The sequence below is a fragment of the Cebus imitator genome, unplaced genomic scaffold (genome assembly GCF_001604975.1).
Source record: "Cebus imitator isolate Cc_AM_T3 unplaced genomic scaffold, Cebus_imitator-1.0 Scaffold61, whole genome shotgun sequence".
NCBI lineage: Eukaryota > Metazoa > Chordata > Mammalia > Primates > Cebidae > Cebus > Cebus imitator.
Window position 1 is genome coordinate 7308984 of NW_016107376.1, and position 20378 is coordinate 7329361.

General features: G+C 45.3%; 1 protein-coding gene across 4 annotated transcripts in view; it reads right to left on the reverse strand.

The window, feature by feature from the left end:
- The window catches only part of CAMK1D (calcium/calmodulin dependent protein kinase ID), a 457067-nt gene that overhangs the window by 237443 nt on the left and 199246 nt on the right, over positions 1 to 20378 (reverse strand). The window lies entirely within an intron of this gene.

A 20378-nucleotide genomic window follows, 5' to 3' on the forward strand; every position in this document is an offset into this window, starting at 1 on the left:
ACCACTATGGAAAACAGTGTGGAGATTCCTTAAAGAACTAAAAGTAGATCTACTATTTGATCCAGGAATCCCACTACAGGGTGTGTACCCAGAGGAAAAGAAGTTATTATACAAAAGAAAGATATGTGCACATGCATATTTACAGCAGCGCAATTCACAACTGCAAAAATATGGAACCAACCCAAATGCCCATCAATCAACGAGTGGATAAAGAAATTGTGTTGGCTGGGCGCGGTGTAATCCCAGCACTTTGGGAGGCGAGGCAGGCAGATCACCAGGTCAGGAGTTTGAGACCAGCGTGGCCAATGTGGTGAAACCCCGTCTCTACTAAAAGTACAAAAATTAGCCAGGCGTGATACTGGGCACCTGTGGTTCCAGCTGCTCAGGGGGCTGAGGCAGCAGAGTCGCTTGGACCCAGGGGGCAGAGGTTGCAGGGAGCCGAGACCATGCCACTGCACTCCAGTCTGGGTGACAGAGTGAGATTCTATCTCAAAAAAAAAAATGGTGGCATATATATATATATATACACACATACATACATACATATATAGATATATACACACACACACACATATACACACCATGGAATACTACTCATCCATAAAAAGGACCTAGATGGAACTGGAGACCATCATACTAAGTGAAGTAACTCAGAAATGGAAAAGCAAACATTGTATGTTCTGTCTCATAAGTGGGAGCTCAGCTATGAGGATGCCAAGGTGTAAGAATGACACAATGGACTTTGGGGACTCGGGGGAAATGGTTGGGGGTATAAGGGATAAAGGACTACACATTGGGTACAGATTATACTGCTCTGGTGATGGCTGCGCCAAAATCTCAGAAATCACCACTGAAGAACTTATTCCTGTAACCAAACACCACCTATTCCCCAAAACCTATGAAAATACAAAACAGAATTAAGAAGCACAGCATCCCTACAGAATGCTGGCCATTCAATACAATAATAAACACACATTAGCTAATGTCAGTTGTTAAATTTCTCCAGGTACAATAATACTTTTCAAAACAAGAACAAATTTCCCAAAATCTAAGTTCCCACCATTAGCCATTCCTGGGGTTCCCCATGGGACCCTCTCCATGCAATCCCACTGGCGCCCATGTGAACAGGGTGTGGCTCTCCACGACTTCTGCTTTTCGCTCTCTTTCTAGTGGGGCTTAAATGGTACAACATTTTATGATTCGCATCCCATTTTTCAAGTACAAAGTGAAGCTTGCTCTGGTTAGTAAGTCCTGTTTGAACAGTGAGATGTCTGCAACGAAGCACACGCCCTATTCTCATCTGAAACCAAGTTCTCAGAGGAGTTTATCTGTAGCTTAATTCAACAACTGCAGAGTCACTTGCTTTGTACACCAAATACTGTCACCTGGGAGACCAGCTTCCAGAAACAGCAGGCTCCAGTCTCCCATCCAAGCTATATTAAAAAAAAAGAAGAAGAAGAAGAAGAAAGGAAGGAAGGAAGGAAGGAGGAAGGGAGGGAGGGAGGGAGGGAGAGAGGAAGGGAGGAGGGGAGGAGGGGAGGGAGGGGCATATTTTAGTCCTAATACATTGGTACAGCCTCAATGCCCAATTTCTAAACATCTGTTAGTCAAATTAGTTCACCGATGATGTTGACGAGCAAATCACAGCCTTAAGAAGTATCTGGAGTCAGGACAGAACTAGCCCACACAGCCCAGGTTTGAATGACTAAACCTTTAGGAAACCCCTCACCAGGGAATTCTGGCTGTGCCCAAAGGCCCTGTGAGGTTTCACAGAAAAATATTTTCCTCCCCAGGGGAGATGGGATCACTGGGTTTTCTACTGAAGGAAAAATGCCCAAGGGGAGGCCAAGGGAAAAAGCTCCGAACAGACTCTTTTCTAAAGGATTCCACCCTGGATCAGAGCAGACAATTTTCTAAAGGATTCCACCTGAGCCAGGGCAACCAGGAGGTTTAAAGGCCCTTTTGAAGCTCAACGCCACTATCTGAATCTCCAACCTATCTTGGTGGGAACTCATAGAGACGGATCCAGAGAAGAGACCCGGCCTCTCACTTTAAGGAGTGTGAAGCATGACAAGGGTGTGCAGCCCATGGTCCCCTTGACCGTGAAGGCATCTAAGAGCACGTAGAGATGACTGCGACCAGTCTGGTCTGGAAGGCTTCATGTTTCGGTAACACGAGTGAGCTTGAGAGATGGTCAAGATTTTCGACAGGTAGGGAAAGAAAGGGTATAGGGAAGGAGAGTAGTGGATGGAGAGAGCAGAGAGTCCTTTTGTTTGCTCCAGTGGGAAGAGGGAGATATGTCATGAAGGATACAGCAGGAAACACACACAAATTTGGGTCTTATTTCAATTTGGAGGACGTCTAGGGCAGAACTCCAGCCTCGATGTCTGTCTAAAATGGGTAAAGTGCATCCACTGGGATGCAGAAAGAAAATGCTAGCACTTCCACTTATAATCTGATGTCTTAGAACGAGGAGGAGATGAAACATCAGGAGTTCTGTTGTGGATTGACAGTTGGTTTGTCAGGCAGACAGTCACAAGCCTGTGAGTCATTCCCAGGGACAAGTGGACCTACTGAGTCCTTGCTTCTCTGCCTTGAGTTTAAGAAGACAGGCCAGGCACAGTGGCTCACGCCTATAATCCCAGCACTTTGGGAGCCCAAGGCTGGTGGATCACGAGGTCAAGAGATCGAGGCCATCCTGGTCAACATGGTGAAACCCCATCTCCACTGAAAATACAAAAATTAGCTGGGCATGGTGGCACATGCCTGTAGTCCCAGCTACTCGGGAGGCTGAGGCAGGAGAATTGCTTGAACCCAGGAGGTGGAGGTTGTGGTGAGCCGAGATCGCACCATTGCACTCCAGCCTGGGTAACAAGAGCGAAACTCCATCTCAAAAAAAAAAAAAAAAAGAAGACGACAGTGGCTGGTTAAGTGGATTTGTGGTTATAGCCCCTAGTGTTACCTAAACCAACTTTCACAAAATAGACCAGGAATTTAAGGAGGTTCCCAGAAGGAAAGCATAGCTTGAAGGTAATATTAACAATGCAAGCGCAGGCACACAGCAGGATAATGAAAGAGCTACGATTTCTACTCCTGGGAGTTTCAGTCATGCTACAAAGATAAAACAACTTAGTAACAATACAAATACAAGTGAATATTCAGTTTATTGATCTCACTTAAAATACTCTCTTATTCATAACATTTTTCTAGTCAAAGCAAAAAATGTGAATTGCATTGTTCCTAAGTAAAATAAAATTTATTTACATTGTTTTTTTTTTAAATCTAATTCTTTAAAGCTTTAAGCTTGTATAGTTTTAAATTTACATAACATCTGAGTGCAGAGGCATCTCTGTTATAATTTATAACTCAATGTACCTATATTGGGGCTTTTGTAACTGAGGGTTTTGCCCTGAAGGGGATACACAGTTAAAATAGTTTGGAGACTATTATTCTTGAGGAGTAAGTGCTACTTGTAAACCATCAGCTCTCTTGAGAACTCCCTCACTAACTTTACAGATGTGAACCACCGCGCCCAGCCCAAGAAGAGGCAGCCCTGTGCTCTGCTGTTGGTTCGCCGCGCCCCACCCCTCCCACTGCACCTTCTCAAACACTTCTCATCTTTCTCTGTACCTGTTCTCGCTGTTCCACCCACCGAGCTGCTGCCCTTTTCTCCTGCCTCCATCCCCAGGAAAAGCCCACTCAGCCTTTGAGTTCCTCCACTGCCACTTTCTTCTGCTTTGCCAGGCAGCTATGATGAACCCCTCTTCTGAACCCCTGCAAGCACCCACACCCCTCCTAGAGAGTCCTGAGGCTGCTTCTGTGCATAGTTGTTGCATATTCCTGGAACCCCCACCCCCCAACATCAATTCTCAGCTCCTTGAGGAGTGAATGGGGTTTGACTCATTTTTAAAAGTGTGTGTAAGTCATCAATAAGGCTCAAGAAGTGAAATCTGTTCATTCATCTCAAAACAGTGCCAGTTTCTTTCCAGAGTATAGTTTACTCACTGCAACTTTGGAGCCATTAATAGCGTCTTCTTATGTCTAAAATTCTGGAGAAGCTGTGAAGACAAATCCCAGCCAGAACATTTTCAACAATAGGAGTAGGTCTCTGGTTACCATTCACACATCTTGCTCTGCTATGATCTACATTTTAAAAGAGAGTTGTATTAGTCCCTTCTCACGCTGCCATAAAGACGTTACTTGAGGCTGGGTGCAGTAGCTCATAAATGTAATCCCAGCACTTTGCAAGACCAAGGGGCATGGAGCACCTGAAGTCAGGAGTTCAAGACCAGTCTGGCCAACATGGCAAAGCCCAGTCTCTACTAAAGATACAAAAATTAGCCAGGCATGGTGGTGTGTGCCTGTAGTCCCAGCTACTCAGGAGGCTGAGGCAGGAGAATCAGTTGAGCCCAGAAGGCAGAGGCTGCAGTGAGCTGAGATCACGCCACTGCACTCCAACATGGGCGACAGAGCTGGGCGACAGAGCTAGACTCCGTCTCAGGAAAAAAAAAAAAAATTACTACCCGAGACTGGGTAAATTTACAGATAAAAGAGGTTTAATTGACTCAGTTCCACATGGCTGAAAAGGCCTCAGGAAACTTACAATCATGGCAGAAGGTGAAAAGGAAGCAAGGCACATCTTACATGGTGGCAGGAGAGGATGAGAGCTAAGGAGGACGTGCCTCTTTTAAACCATCAGATCTTGTGAGAACTCCCTCACTATCATGAGAGCAGCATGGGGGAACCACCCCCGTGATCCAATCACCGCCCACCAGGTCCCTCCCTCTACATATGGGGATTACAATTTGACATGAGACTTGGGTGGGGACTCAGAGCCAAACCATATCAAGAGTCTTCCACTTCCCATCTGAGAAGAAATGAAAACAAAACTAAGAAGCTGGCACCAATTCTGCTTGGGATTTCATGCATTCTGCCAGGACTTTTTTTTAGGTTTTTAGTTTTTGGGTGCTGATGTCTATCTTTGACCCAGATACATATTTACTCTCTCAAAGACTTTTTGTTAGGATACGTGTGCTTATGTGAACTATCTAAAATACTTGGCAATTCTATAAAATAAAGCGTTTTTATTTTTTTAGGGGGAAGGGAATACCTGCTGTTTTCCTTAATCTTTCCTCTTTAGAAAATGGCACAATTTGACTCCCCTAAAAGATGCAAAATACCTACAATGTAGAGAGGACTTTGCCAGGCACTAGACACCCATGTGGAGCTCGGGTAGCATCCCTACCTTCATGGAGCTTTAAGTTTCCAAGGAAAGAAATGGACCATTACCTGAGATGGGAACAGTGTTACAACAGAGGCAACACTAATGCTACCGGCGCGGAAGGGGCAGCGAGGTTACCCTGGGCTTCTGAAGCAAGGTTTCCTAGACCAGCGCCGTTCACAGGTAAACACGCAAATGCATTCGTGGGGGGTCCAGCTTCCATACACATTCTGATTCAGTGGGTTTGCAGCGGGGCCTGGGAGCATTTCTAACCTGCTCTCAGGAGACACTGCTGCTGGTCTAAGGACCACACTTGGAACAGCAAGGGGCCCAAAAGACTAGACCCCAATGCTGAGGCCACATCAGTGGGAAACAACTGCATTTTGGGAGAAGAGATGGCAGAAAAACAGCCAGATGCAAGACCTACAACACTGACCATTCCTGTCCTCATGGATCTTTTTTTTTTTGTATTGACATAAATCCTCACTCCGTCACCCAGGTGGGAGTGCAGTGGTGTGATCTTGGCTCATTGCAACCTCCATCTCTGGGTTCAAGCAATTCTCCTGCCTCAGCCTCCTGAGTAACGGGGGCCACAGGCATGCTCCACCATGCCCAGCTGATTTCTTTGTTTGTTTTTTGTTGTTGTTTTCATTTTTTAGTAGAGACAGGGTTTCACCATGTTGGCCAGGCTGATGTTGAATTCCTAGCCTCAAGTATCTGCCCTCCTCATCAACCTCCCAAAGTGCTGCTGTCCTCATGGATTTTTTGTTTTGTTTTGTTTTTGTTTTTTTGAGACAGAGTTTTGCTCTTGTTGCCCAGGCTGGAGTGCAGTGGCACCATCTCGGCTCATTGCAAACTCCGCCTCCGAGGTTCAAGCAATTCTCCTGCCTCAGCCTCACGAGTAGCTGGGATTACAGGTGCCTGCCACCATGCCTGGCTAATTTTTGTATTTTTAGTAGAGACGGGGATTCACCATGTCGGCCAGGCTGGTCTAGAACTCCTGGCCTCATGTGGTCCACCCACCTCAGCCTCCCAAAGCGCTGGGATTACAGGCATGAGCCACTGCACCCAGCCCCTCATGGATCTTAAAGAGGTAAATGAAGAAGAGGGAAAAAAATTAAAGGCATCTATAAAATATCAATCATCTTGGAGTTATGATGTGACTTTCTTACACAGATTTAAGAGCTCTTGCCTTTAGAGTAATTGGAAAATGACAAATCTAAATTATTTAAAAGTCTAAATTATAAAACATTTTTAAAAGGAGTTATTCCAAGTACATGTAGACTCTTGAACTTATGGCTTCCCAGGGTCACTGCCACATCCACTTAGGTGAAAATGTCATTACTGCCATTGGTCATGGTAGTTTCAAGCACTTAAAGATATTCCTTTTCCTCAGTAAGTTTTGTAATAACTTCATAAGTATTTTGATTCTATCATATGTTCACCACAAAATTTCTATGAGTAGCAGAAAAGATGAGCTGCTATTGGACCTGTGTGCCGAGTAAACAGAGTTCCAAATAACAAGGTTTTTTGTAATCAATGTACAGCGTGCCATTCCAAAAAAGGCACCACGAAAAATTCTAAAATGACATGTTGATATGATCGTTGTTTTATTTAAAATAACTACATATGCAAGAAAGTGAATGCTGTTTGCTACCAAAAAAGGAAATTAAATGTATGCACTAATTGAACAATTGAGTAGAGAGAATACAGGAGTCTGAAACACACACCCTGAAAAGTTTCACTGCCACGTCGACCATCTGTTCATCCAACTCAGCAACAATACTGCGGAAATATTCAGGCATACCTCTTGAGTAAGTAGTTTCCCGAGAACACAGCTTCCATTTGGAAGTTTACGTTACACTCCTTCACACTGTGATATTTATAAAGAAAAAAAAAGCCTTTCCACTCTAAATCGCCTTTTAATGAGGCATATTATCTTTTTGAAAAAGTTACATTAACTGAATAATAATGAACTTAATAATAATAATGGTGATTATTCCCAAAACAAACTGTCCACAGGAGGGAAGCCCCCAAGTCTATGTAAGGAAACGCTGTATCACTTACTTAGCGGACTGTTTCAGAAAGTCAACACTACTGGACATATATCCCTAGGAAATTATTTCCATAAGCAGCTTACTCATAGATACTGCTTGTGGTTCAGAGGTAGCTTACTGATCTGTTCCTACAATCTTCTACAAGCTTTTAAGAAAGAAGCACTCAAAACAAAACAAAGAAGATGAATAAAAAAGGAAAGAAAATTTAAAAAGAAAGAAGCTGACTCTGGGCAGACTGCCTAGGCATCAGCCCTGCTCTGCAATGAGGAAGAAAGATGGGGGAAGGGAGAGGGGAGTGGGGGGAGAGAGAGACAGACAGAAAATGAAAGAAGGAAGGGGGCGCAGTGACTCATGCCTGTAATCCCAGCACTTTGGGAGGCTGAGGCAGGCAGATCACAAGGTCCAGAGATCAAGACCATCCTAGCCAACATGGTGAAACCCCGTTTCTATTAAAAATGCAAAAAAATTAGCTGGGCGTGGTGGCGCACGCCTGTAGTTCCAGCTACTGGGGAGGCTGAGGCAGGAAAATTGCTTGAACCCAGGAGGTGGAAATTGCAGTGAGCCGAGATTGCGCCACTGCATTACAGCCTGGATGACAGTGTGAGACTCTGTCTCAAAAAAAACAAGAAGGAAGGAAGGACAGAGAAAGAAAGATGATGGAGGGGAGGGGAAGAGGGAATGAGGGAGGGACTAACTGACAGTGGGTCCCAGAACAAATCAAAGTTCTAACCACTCTGAAGACACATTTAAAGGAAAACGCAGTAAAAGCAGCCACCACCTACAGTGTGCCATGTCCTGAATCCAACAGAGCATGAACCATTCAAAAATGGGACCCACAAACAGATTTGCCTCCTAAGTTTTAACACAGTTCCAGGTATACTGACAATTCTGATTCAAGCTCAAAATTCGAGACACTCCATGAAATTTGCACTCTGCCATGCTTTAGGGCTACCCACTCCATCCTGTTGCTGAATCAAGTGGCTTTGTCCTGGAAGAGATCCTACCAGGATTAAACAAACAGCAACAACATCAACAAAAAGAAACCACACATTCACAGCCAGAGAATGTGGTTTGGATTTGCGGACACACAATTCAAACTATTTCAAAGAAAATAGCTGCATTATCACTTGGCTCCAAAGCCCAGCAAGAACTCATCAGAAAGAATACTCAACACCCGAGTGAGAACTACTTTCTCCAAGTTTACTTCTCCACCAAGAAAAATGTGGGTACACGTGTGCAGAAATGAGTCATAAAGGAAGACGCCATGCCTATCCCCCCAAGTTTGTAAACGTCTCTAGATGGTTTTCAGCTCATCAGCTGCCCCATCCCTGCCTTCCCGACTCTACGCCATCCCTCAGGATGCCCCAATGTCCCCCAAACTCGTTCTGTTGTCCATGACGGGTACATGGGAAGGCCGCCTCCCTTTGTTTCTAGAGTACCTTGGAAAGCTACAGAGAGCGCAAAAGATCAAACAGGACAGAGTACAGCACAGCTCTCAGGCCTGCAGCTGACAGACAGGATGGAAAAGGTCTTTCTGAATGATGACCTCACACCAGAGTAGCATTTTCCATATTTTCTAGATTATTCCACAATCTGTAACTGGCTTCTTCCCACTGCACTTCTGAGAAATAATATCTTCATTATATTGAGAAGAAACGGGCACACTGGACCACAATCATCAGATACACCTGAAATGAGAGCAAAGCCTCTCCAACGTTTAACCTGTACTGTAGGCTCGGAGGCTGGCCTCTGAGCTCCGTCCTGGTGAATACCGGAGCACCAGAAGCAGCTTGGAGCAGAACACGACTGCAATCCAAGCAGCCCGAAGAAATGCTGCATCGCTGCTAGGGAGGGGAAGTCAGAAAGAATAGCGCATCTAACTGAAATCACCAGGGGAATTTCTGAAACCAGAGTCAATATCCCAGCGTGGAATCTGGCCAACCCACTGGAATAGATTCTTCAGTCCTGTGCAACAAAGCAAGGGCCTCTGCAGGACTAGGAAGAGTCACTTTCTTGCATTCTCCTGGAAGACGCTCTGCGAGTATGGTTATGTGGAAAGAGTTCTGAATTCGGGGGCCAGAAACCAGCCTTCTGGCTCTGCCTCTGCCCGACTTAGCTCCATGACCTCGGGGAATCACTTACCCTCCGCGGACCTCTGTCCTTACCTGACAGTCAAGAAAACTGGACTAAGATGTCTACGTTCCTTTTCTAGTTCCAACGCTCTGGTGACTCTACCATTAAGAGAAGCAGATGTAAGATAACCAGGGAAAGCAAGAGTTTTCACAGGAGTTTTGTCAGCAAGAAAAATGGTGAAACTGATGTATCCTTGACAACTCTGCAGCTGTGCCAGCTCTATTGCTGCGGCAGCCTCTCCCCTGCAAGAAGGCCAGCCACCTCATCGCTGCTGGCTCTGTTTCCTATATCAAGAAGGGCTCCCTCAGGCTTCAGTGGGGAGCCTTAGGGAGGTGACACTTGTGAGATGTGACTTCTGGGGAGGAACTGTCTCCCTATTCCCACTGTCTAGCAAGATGTCCTTCACACATAATAATAACAACGTACACGGCAAACATTTGGAGAGCCTGCACTATGTGCAAGGCATGCGTTGACTGTTTGATCCCTACAACAACTATTGGAGGCAGATATTATCATCCCCACTCTCCTGAAAATGGGAGCCCAGAGTGGAAATGACTTGCTCAAGGTCAAGCGGCTTCCAAGTGCTGGAGTCTGGTGCAAACTTAGGCGAGCTGATTCTCAGGACTTCACCAATAGTGTATCCTGCCTTTCTATTGGCTGAGAAGTCACCGTTACAGATTTAATCTTTCACCATTGATGAACACTTTCTACATAGAGTGGGCTATTGCCTATATCAAGGAGAAGTGGCCCCTTTCTCAACGAGAGAATATAGAGACAGCAGATGGGTCAAATCATAACAGAAAGAGACACACAGACCTAGGTTTGACTTCCTCTCTGCATATTACCAGTTATGTGGCCCCTAAAAATGTCTTCAGTAAGTCCAAGTTCCTCCTGTGAAATGTGGCCCATAATATCCACTTTACAGGTTTACGGTGAGGATTAAATAAAATGATGCTTGTAGACGTCGTCACTAGTTTATAAATCATGACACAGGAAGAAGGCTGTTTTTAAAATCCTTGAAGGTACATTTACTAAATGAAGCAAAAGTACATTTTGCTCTTCAGTAAAAAGACATAAAACACTGAGATGTGGCTGGGCGTGCTGGCTCACACCTGTGATCCCAGCATTCTGGGAGGCCGAGGCAGGTGGATCACCTAAGGTCAGGAGTACAAAACTAGCCTGGAGAACATGGTGAAACCCAGGCTCCACCAAAAACACAAAAGCTAGCCAGGTATGATGGCGGACACCTGTAAAGCCAGCTACTTGAGAGGCTGAGGCAGGAGAATTGCTTGACCCCAGGACACAGAGGCTGCAGTGAGCTGAGATCATGTCACCGCACTCCATCCTGGGGGACAGAGTGGTACTCCATCCAAAAAAAAAAAAAAAAAACTGAGATGTATGTATGTATTTATTCATTTTCAGAGACAGGGTCTTGCTCTGTCACCCAGGCTGAAGTGTAGTGGTGTAGTCATAGCTCACTAAAGCCTCAAGTGGTCCTTCCATCTCAGCCTCCCAAAGTTCTGGGACTACAGGAATGAGACACTGGGCATGGCCTCCAAGACATTTAAAATCTGTGTGCACGCATACACAGTTACACACCTATATATATTTACATGTGTGTATACTTAGTTCATCAGCTCTGTAGCTTTCAACAAGAACCAAAACACCGCATCTATGACAGCACTGTATTTCTTAAAAGATACCCTGGTGTATGTTTGGTCCCAAGTGATACCTCCTACTTATCCATAACATATAGTCAAAACTGTTATCTAAATATTCATAAAGAAAAAGTGCAAATAGCTAAAAAATGGATATTAATCCCATTTATCAAATTCTATGCAACCATTACTTTAGAAAAAATTTATTCCCCCAAACCTGGCTTCAGACCAATCATCAGAGCCTCTGAACTCAATTTTAAGCTTTGGGAAAAAAAAGTTATATAACTTTAAAACAGTAAACAACTCTTTAAATGACTCAGATGATAGCCCTGGACTTCACATATGTGACGTGAAGTTTATTAATCAAATTACACATAATTTAAAAATACACAGTGAGTCATACATAAAGCTTCACTAAAATAATTCATTTGCCATATGAATCATGCCAAAACCACATGGAAGACAGAACAGACACAATGTAAAGCTTAACAGAAAAGAAAAAATTAAACCTTTGGTGTCTATTTAACTTCTTTTTCTGTATCTGCCATCCTAGTCTATTTCAAGACTACTTTCATTTCATCTTTCATTAGGGTGGTTCTCCAATGTAAGCTATTCTGACTTATTAAAAATATTAGGCCGAGAGAGAAAGAGAGAGAGAGAGAGAGAAATCTATATAGAGACATCTATATATCTAGATAGATACATCTAGATATCTATCAATCTAGATAGATACATACATACATACATACGTATATACACTGCTCTTGAAATCATTTAAGTGGAATTTGCATAAATCATTAGCTAAGTATGTTTACATAAGAAGGGGAAAAGATCCGCCAAGATGTATTATTAGAGGAATTTAAACCACAAACTAGCCCACACATGAGCTGAACTCCCACATAAATATCCAGATTAGATGACAGAGAGACGGCACAAGGAAATAAACATGCAATGATGTAACACGGTTTTAAAGTGTGACAAAACACACTGTTTCTTCAACTACTCTAAATATCTACGGAGTAATATATACGGTATACCAGGTGGCAGGAGACGCCAGACCAGATTTAAGTATACTCTGTCGTCATAAAAGAATTTTTTTTTTTTCTCTCTCTCTCTCTCAAACCTTTCGTCTCTTCTGGAATACCCCATATTGGTTAAGGAACCTGCCATCCACATGGATAATTATATGTGTCAACCTGACTGGCCTAAAGGATGCACAGAGAGCCAGTAAAATAGTATTTCTGGTGTGCCTGTGAGGGAATTTCCAGAAGAGATTAGCATCTGAATCAGCAGACTGAGTAAAAAGATCATCCTCACAAATGTAAGTGGGTAGCATCAAATCCACTGAAAGCCAGAATAGAACAAAAAAGCAGAAGAACGAATTTGTTCTTCTTCCTTGTTTTTGTTTTAGAGACAGAGTCTGTTGCCCAGGCTGGAGTGCAGTGGTGTGTGATCACAGCTCACTATAGCCTCGAACTCCTGGGCTCAAGCGATCCTCCCACCTTACCCTCCCAAGCAGCTGCGACTCCAGGCAAGTGCCGCCGCACCTGGGTCTTCTCTCTTCTGGAGCTAGAACATCCATCTCCTGCCCTTGGACATTGGCTCCCCCAGTTCCCAGGTCTTTGGCCTCGGACCAATCATTGGCCTTCCTGGGTCTGCAGTTTGCAGATGGCAGACTGTGGAGCTTCTCACCTCTGGAATTACATGAGCCAATCCCTCATGATAAATCTTTCTGTGGATCTATACATATCCTATCGGTTCTGTTTCTTTGGAGAATTAATACAGTCACCAAAGCCAGAGAGAAGTGGAAGTCAGCATAGATTTCTCCCTTCCACTAAACCCTCTGTGCCTAATCAGCATCCAGCCCCAGCATTTTAACATCCTTAATTTCACCTGAGTTCCCCCAGTTCTTGCCTCCATTCCCACCATTTTGCTTTTATTTCAGTGCTAGATTCAGGAAGTCCACAGCCTGGAGCAGCAGAGCTCCCAAGGCACAGTCAGGAGTGACAGAAGCAAGCCTTGGTGCTGCGGACTCTCAGAGGGAAGGACGTATCCAGACAGGAAATCAAGGGGGGTGTCCCGAAGGAGATGTGTGTCACACTGCATCAGGAAAGATTCCAGGGGAAAAGAGGCAATTCGCTGCTCCTTTCAGGAGACCTAAATTAAAACATGGGGTGAGGGGTGGGGAGATGAAAACTAAAGAGGCAGATCATGAAGTGGGGGGCTCATCTGCAAAGGAGCTTGCATTCTACCAAGCAGGGGACTTTTTGGAATTAAGGTAGTGAGGGTGAATATCAGACACGCATTTATTTATTTATTTATTTATTTACTTTATTGCACTTTAGGTTCTGGGGTACATGTGCAGAACGTGCAGGATTGCTGCATAGATACACACATGGCAATGTGGCTTCCTGCCTCCATCCCCTTCGTCATCTATATCTGGCATTTCTCCCCATGTTATCCCTCCCCAACCTTCCCACCCCCCGCTGTCCCTCCCCTAGTCCCCCCAACAGACCCCAGTGTATGATGCTCCCCTCCCTGTGTCCATGTGTTCTCATTGTTCAACACCCATCTATGAGTGAGAACATGCGGTGTTTGATTTTGTGTTCTTGTGTCAGTTTGCCCAGAATGATGGTTTCCAGATTCATCCATGTCCCTACAAAGGACATGAACTCATCATTTTTTATGGCTGCATAGTATTCCATGGTGTATATGGGCCACATTTTCCTTGTCCAGTCTATCATCGATGGGCATTTGGGTTGGTTCCAGGTCTTTGCTATTGTAAACAGTGCTGCAATGAGCATACATGTGCTTGTGTCAGACACTCATTTAAATCCTCATTGCACAGTGCTGTGGGAGAAAGAAATAAAGAAAGGGAAACTGCCGTGCTTTACGTGTGTCCTCTGACAGTTCATGTGCTGGAAACATAAATCCTCAATCCAGCAGTGCTGGGAATTGTTTCAGTTCTGAGGGATCTGCCATCATGAAAGGATTAATGCAGTTCTCATGAGACTAGATTGGCTCTAACAAGAGCAGGTTGTTATAAGGTGGGGTGGTCTCTTCACTTGCCCTCTTTTTGCACACTCACTTGCCCTCTGCTTTTCTGCTATGCCATAAAGCAGCATAAAATCCTCACCAGATGCAGCCACCCGATCTTGGACTTCCCCGCCTGCACAACCATGAGCTAAAGAACCTTCTTTCCTCTATAAATTACCTAGTATCAAAGTATTATGTTACAGCAACAGAAAACGGACTAAGACACCAGCTTCCACAAGAACCACACTTAGTCCATTTTGTGTTCTATAACAAAATACTTTGATACCAGGTAATTTATAAAGGAAAGAAGGTTCTTTAGCTCACAGTTCTGCAGGAACCATTCCACTATTTGGGAAGCAGAAACCACAGGCAGGAAGAGGCCACGGAGACAACATGGACCCTGGGGAGATAAACCAACATGCCTACTCAAGAGAGTTTCAATTCCTTGTTTTGTAGCATGGCATATAGCCAATTGTATGTTCCCTCAATTCAGGGAGTGCTATAAACAACGTTCAAGAAATTAACAGAAATGCATTGATTCTGGATCTCAAATCAAATTTAAAATGTCCTTGATTTTTGCAATGGACAAAACACCATGAGAAGGCCACTGGAAGCACCAAATATATTCTCTCCTCTTTAGAAAGTTGCATGGCATTAGACCACTTCCATTTCCTCTTATAGACACGCACAGTTAGGATGAAATAAACAACGATCGCCATATGGCGGTCAGAAGCAAAGCTGATTTTACTACCTACCGGCCAGGAGAAGGCTGCAGACTTAGGGGGAAGCTCAGCATAGCTCCCAGAACAAGAAAGCACAGGTATGGAGCACGAAGGAGGAAGTACGCTAAAGGAGGCAGGACCCTGAATTGCTAAGGAAGGGCCATAATTACGGAAAACATGTCAATGTCAACTCTTCTCTGCAATTAAAGCCTTTCACAGAACCTGGTTTCCACAGGTCCAGGGTGTATCGTGTTAAGATTCCACACAGCCTAAGCTCATTCAGTAGACACTCACGTGTGCATGCCCAAAGCTTGCCAAGTTTCTGGCTTTAACTGTACACACCACCACCACCACTAAATAACTCACTATCTTAATTTTATGGGATTGCATGGTTTTATTTTAAATCAAAGTAACTTTCAATGTGGTTTCCCAAGGTATCCAAGAATCTAGAATCGTAAGATATACATCTGCCAGCCGGGCATGGTGGATCACACCTGTAACCCCAACACTTTGGGAGGCTGAGGCAGGAGGATCACCTGAAGTCAGGAGTTCAAGACCAGCCTGCCCAACATGAAGAAACCCTGTCTCTATTAAAAATACAAAATTAGCCAGGTGTGGTGGTGGGCATCTATAATCCCAGCTACTTGGGAGCCTGAGGCAGGAGAATCGCTTGAACCCAGGAGGCAGAGATTTCAGTGAGCCTGAGTGAAAAGAACAAAAATTTGTCTCAAAAAAAAAAAAAAAAAAAAGATATACCCCTGCCTCCCTATGTGTCATCATAAGTAAGGCTTTCAACCGTTACTTTTCACATTTCCTGCTTGTGTCCTCCCTTCCAATGCTAGCTTTCCAGAGAGGAGAGTTCTGTCTTTTAGAACATCGCCTTCTAAGCAAGTCAGATCGATCCTTAAAAAGCTGTATTGGTGCCTGAGAAATTCAAGTACTGGCTTTACCAGCTTAGCCATTTTCAGTCATTGGAAGAGTGGTTATGTTCAGCCCCAATCAATGAATTTCTTTTTCTTTTTCAGATGAAGTTTCAGTCTTTGTTGCCCAGGCTAGAGTGCAGTGGGGCAATCTCAGCTCACTGGGTTCAAGTGATTCTCCTGTCTCAGCCTCCCAAGTAGCTGGGATTACAGGTGTCTCCCACTATGCCTGGCTAGTTTTAGAGACGAGATTTCACCACGTTGGCCAGGCTGGTCTCGAACTCCTGACCTCAGGTGATCCACCCGCCTTGGCCTTCCAAAGTACTGGGATTACAGACATGAGCCACCACACCTGGCCCCCAATCAATCAATTTCTATTGAAGTTTCTCTAACACACAAAATGAATTTCTATTGATGTTTTTCTAACACACAAAAACACTAGCACTTGGCAGTGATTTAAACAGAAAACAGGGCCAGCCTCCCTTCAGGACAAAGCTGTAGGGGCAGGGGCAGGCTAGATTTCCAGAGTTCAGCGACGTCAAAGCCCTTCTCTGGGGGCTGTTCCTTAATCCCACAGCAGTTGTTTTCTTTGGTTGCAGAAGCTGCCCTTTCTCTAGTCTGCACTGAGAGGAAGGTGTCTGCCTTAAGGTAACTGGAAGATGAGGCTCCTGCCCTGGCCTCTGGAATCCTTCCCTTCCCACGACAGAGGTGCTAACTCACTCACACGGCATACAACCTGCCATCCCTCCTGACTTTGACACCAGGGATTTCAGGGACTCCAGCCTAGCATCCTAAGCTTTGGCATCTGCCACCTTTAGCAGTCCTGACCCTCTTCTAATGTGCTTGGCACTGCGGCATGCTGACTGAGTCGACCACACCCTAGCCCAGCCTCCCCAGGCCTACCACTGCCAGTGCTGCCCGCACTTCTTCAGCCGCCTTTGACAAGTGAGGTTCTCGCTCCTGAGCCTAGGTGAGTGGCTGCTGCCGGCTCCTCAATGATGGGATGATGGACTCAAGTCAATTCACCACTCTCGTAACAAAGCTCAGCTCTTCTAAGGGAGCACTTCCGAGTTTGCTCCTCTCAACGAAGCCTCTCCTCTGAAGTAAACGTTGCCTGGCACGTGCTTCTGCCTGTGCACACATCTGTCCACATCTGCCCACTCTCCTGGCCATCACACAGAGCAGCTCCACCCCCCACGAGGTGAAACCAGCATGCAAGGGCTGCAGAGTGGTTGTTCTGACATTGCATTGGTTATGTGTTAGGATCGGGGCGGAGGCTGGGGGAGATGCTTTTTCAATTTTCTAGCACCTGTCATTACCTCCCATTCTGACTCAGTTGGCCTAGGATGGGGCCTGTGCATCAGTATAATCTTTTTAGTTTTTTCCTTTTTTTTTTTTTTTTTTTNCTAAAGTACAATGGTATGATCTAAGCTCACTGCAACCTCCACCTTCTGGTTCAAGCGATTCTGCTGCCTCAGCCTCCTGAGTAGCTGGGATTACAGGCACCCACCACCACGTCCAGCTAATTTTTGTAGTTTTAGTAGAGACAGGGTTTTACCATATTGGCCAAGCTGGCCTTGAACTCCTGACCTTGTGATCTACCCACCTAGGCCTTTCAAAGTGCTGGGATTATAGGCATGAGCCACTGTGCCTGCCCCACCCCAACTTTTTTTTTTTTTTAAAAGATGGTGTCTCACTCTGTCACCCAAACTGGAGTTACAGCCTTGAACTCCTGGGCTCAAGCAGTCCTGCCTCAGCCTCCAGAGCAGCTGGACTACTAGCACCACCACACCTGACTAGTTTTTTAAATTTTTTTGCAGAGACAGTGTCTCATTACGTTGCCCAGGCTGGTCGCGAACTCCCGGCCTCAGACAATCCTCCTGCCTCAGCTTCCCAAAGTGCTGCAATTACAAGCATGAGCCACTCACTACGCCTGGCCCATCAGCATATTCTTAAGAGCTCCCTAGGTGATTTAAAGGTGCAGCCAGGGCTGAGAAAAACTGATTTGGAGAGAAAGTGGCAGAGACCATCATCTGAGACTCCCCAGATAAACGAAAATATGCCAATTCAAATCGGTTGCTGCCCGGGTCCCTCCCCCAAGGCAAGACAGTCTCTGCAGTCTACAGCGTAGCCATCAGAACAGCATGCTGAATTCTGGGGCCATGTTTCATTCAGACAGTACCCCTTCCACCAAAATAAGCCTCGGTTTTTCAAACTATCAGTAAATGGGCTGCTCTAGACACGGCTGCTTTGCTTCTCTCGGCCACCAATTTCCGATCTAGGCATCCCCTTCTCTCTCCATCTCTCCTTTAAATGCAGGCTGTTGACATATTTGCCTTTCTACTCCTGCAAAAGTGCTTTTAGTGCTGCCTTGAAATTATTATTATTATTATTATTACTTCTTTTTGAGACGGAGTTTCGCTCTTGTTGCCTAGGCTGGAGTGCAGTGGCGCGATCTTGGCTCACTGCAACCTCCACCTCCCCGGTTCAAGCAATTCTCCTTCCTCAACCTCCCAAGTAGCTGGGATTACAGGGGCATATCACCATGCTCAGCTTATTTTTGTATTTTTAGCAGAGATAGGGTTTCACCACGTTGGCCAGGCTGGTCTCAAACTCCTGACCTTGAGTGATCCACCTACCGGGCCTCCAAAGTGCTGGGATTACAGGCATGAGCCACTGCGCCTGTCAGATTTTGAAATTAGATCTGAAAAGTGCCTGCCCTCAAAGTACATAATGCCACAGAAATCATAAACTCTGTAATCCAACCCAAGGGGAGTAACACCAATGATGTTCTATTCCATACTGCATAAAACACTCTGTTGTGGGGCCACAGCTAATGCTGTGTCTGGAGAAGCCTGCGCTCAGTTCTCTAGATCCGGCCCGCCGATGCCACAGCCACGCTGCCAGTCCTCACGGCTGCACAGCAACAGCCCACCTCCATGTTTATCGGAATGTTTCCCTCTGAGCTTTATTTAATATCTATCATCAAGTAGAAAATTCATTTTGGAACAATTTTCAGAGCCAGTACAAAGATATCCTTAAGGACATGTTAGCTACATTACTTCATTCCAATGAAATAAATAAATTTCTCAGCCTACAATAAACTCAGCATAAAGCGGGGTAGGCAGTCTCTGCAATGGGCCTGCTTAGCAGTTCCCTGGTGGGCCAGCAGCTAGGATTCAGATGGGCCTACTTCTGTGGAAAATAGTGTGGAAATAAACAAAGGGTCAGGAAACAAACACACATAGTATGGAAATAAACAAACACGGAATTTAACGCAATCTACTTCAGATCCCATCTACAAAGACTTAGTCATGAACATCATCAAAAGATTTTTTCTTCTATACTGTGTCAGAAAAACCTTACCATTCAGCAAGCCCAGGTCACAGCTGAGCTCCAGCCATGGAGAGTCAGCTGGGCATCTCCCCCGGGACATCCCCACAGTCCCCAGATTCAGCATGTCCAGACCAGGACTCTTCACCTGCCCTCCTGCTCTGGTGTTTCTGATGTCACTGAATGGCGTCATCATCCACGCAGTTTTCCAAGTCAGAAACTCAGCAGCCCCCCTGGAATCCATTCTCTCTCTCCCTACTCTCCCCATTCCTTCCAAATCCCTAAGTGCTAGAGATTCCACCGTGTTCAGCCCTCATGCCTGTCTCTTCCATCCCAACGCCACAGCTCCTGTATTACTTGTTGCTTCATTTCTCCACCAGGTTCTTCCAACAGACTAACTATTCTCCCTACATACAGAGTCCTAACTCCTCCAAGCCATTCTTCTCAGGTCTGCCACAATAATCTTCCAAAGTTAATCTTGATCACGTTGATCCTTTCATTAAAACCCTCTGATGGCTCCCCAGTGTCTAGAGGATGAAGTTCAAAGTGTGCACACAAGGCCCTCCACAATCCCACCTCTCTGACCTTAGCGTCTCCAGGCGTCACCCTAAACCCTTGCCCTGGAGAGCTCCCAAGCACACCAGCCTTTCTGTCTCCCGTCTCCCGCCCTCTGTTTGGGCAGCTGCTTCTGGATGGAATGTCAACATCCCTTTGCGTTTCTGACCCTGCAAACCATGCTCCTCGTCAGGACCCTCCAATTCCGTGAAGCCTCTCCCCCCACCCCACCCTGAAGGAAGAATAGGGTACCCCCGCTCCTCAAGGCCCTGGCCATGCTCCTATCACAGCATCTCCAATGTCACTGCACGCACTTAGTGACAAAACTATGCACTTCCAGAGGGCCAGAAGCGCACTTCATCTTTTAAACTCAGTGCCCAGCAGTGCTGCCTACTGCACAGTGAGAATTTAATAAATATTTGTGAAATGAATGAATGTCTCCATGACAACATTCTGAGTGGTTTCAAACTATTTTCTTTCCAGCTCATTGGCTTTGCTTTCAGCTGCTCATGATGCGGAACTGCCTCCTATTCCACATGTAAATCATTCTCAGAGCACCAAAAAAAACAAAAAAAAAAAAAGTCAGTGCAGGAGATATTCGAGATCACCTTCTTACCCCTGGAGAAATCACTTCTTTGTTCTCGACTCCTGGAAGAGGGGTCACACTTCCAGGCACTCCAGTGGCAGAAACTGAGAAACTATCAAAACAAGTTATTCCAGCTCTCTGGCCCTCCTTGGTTTTT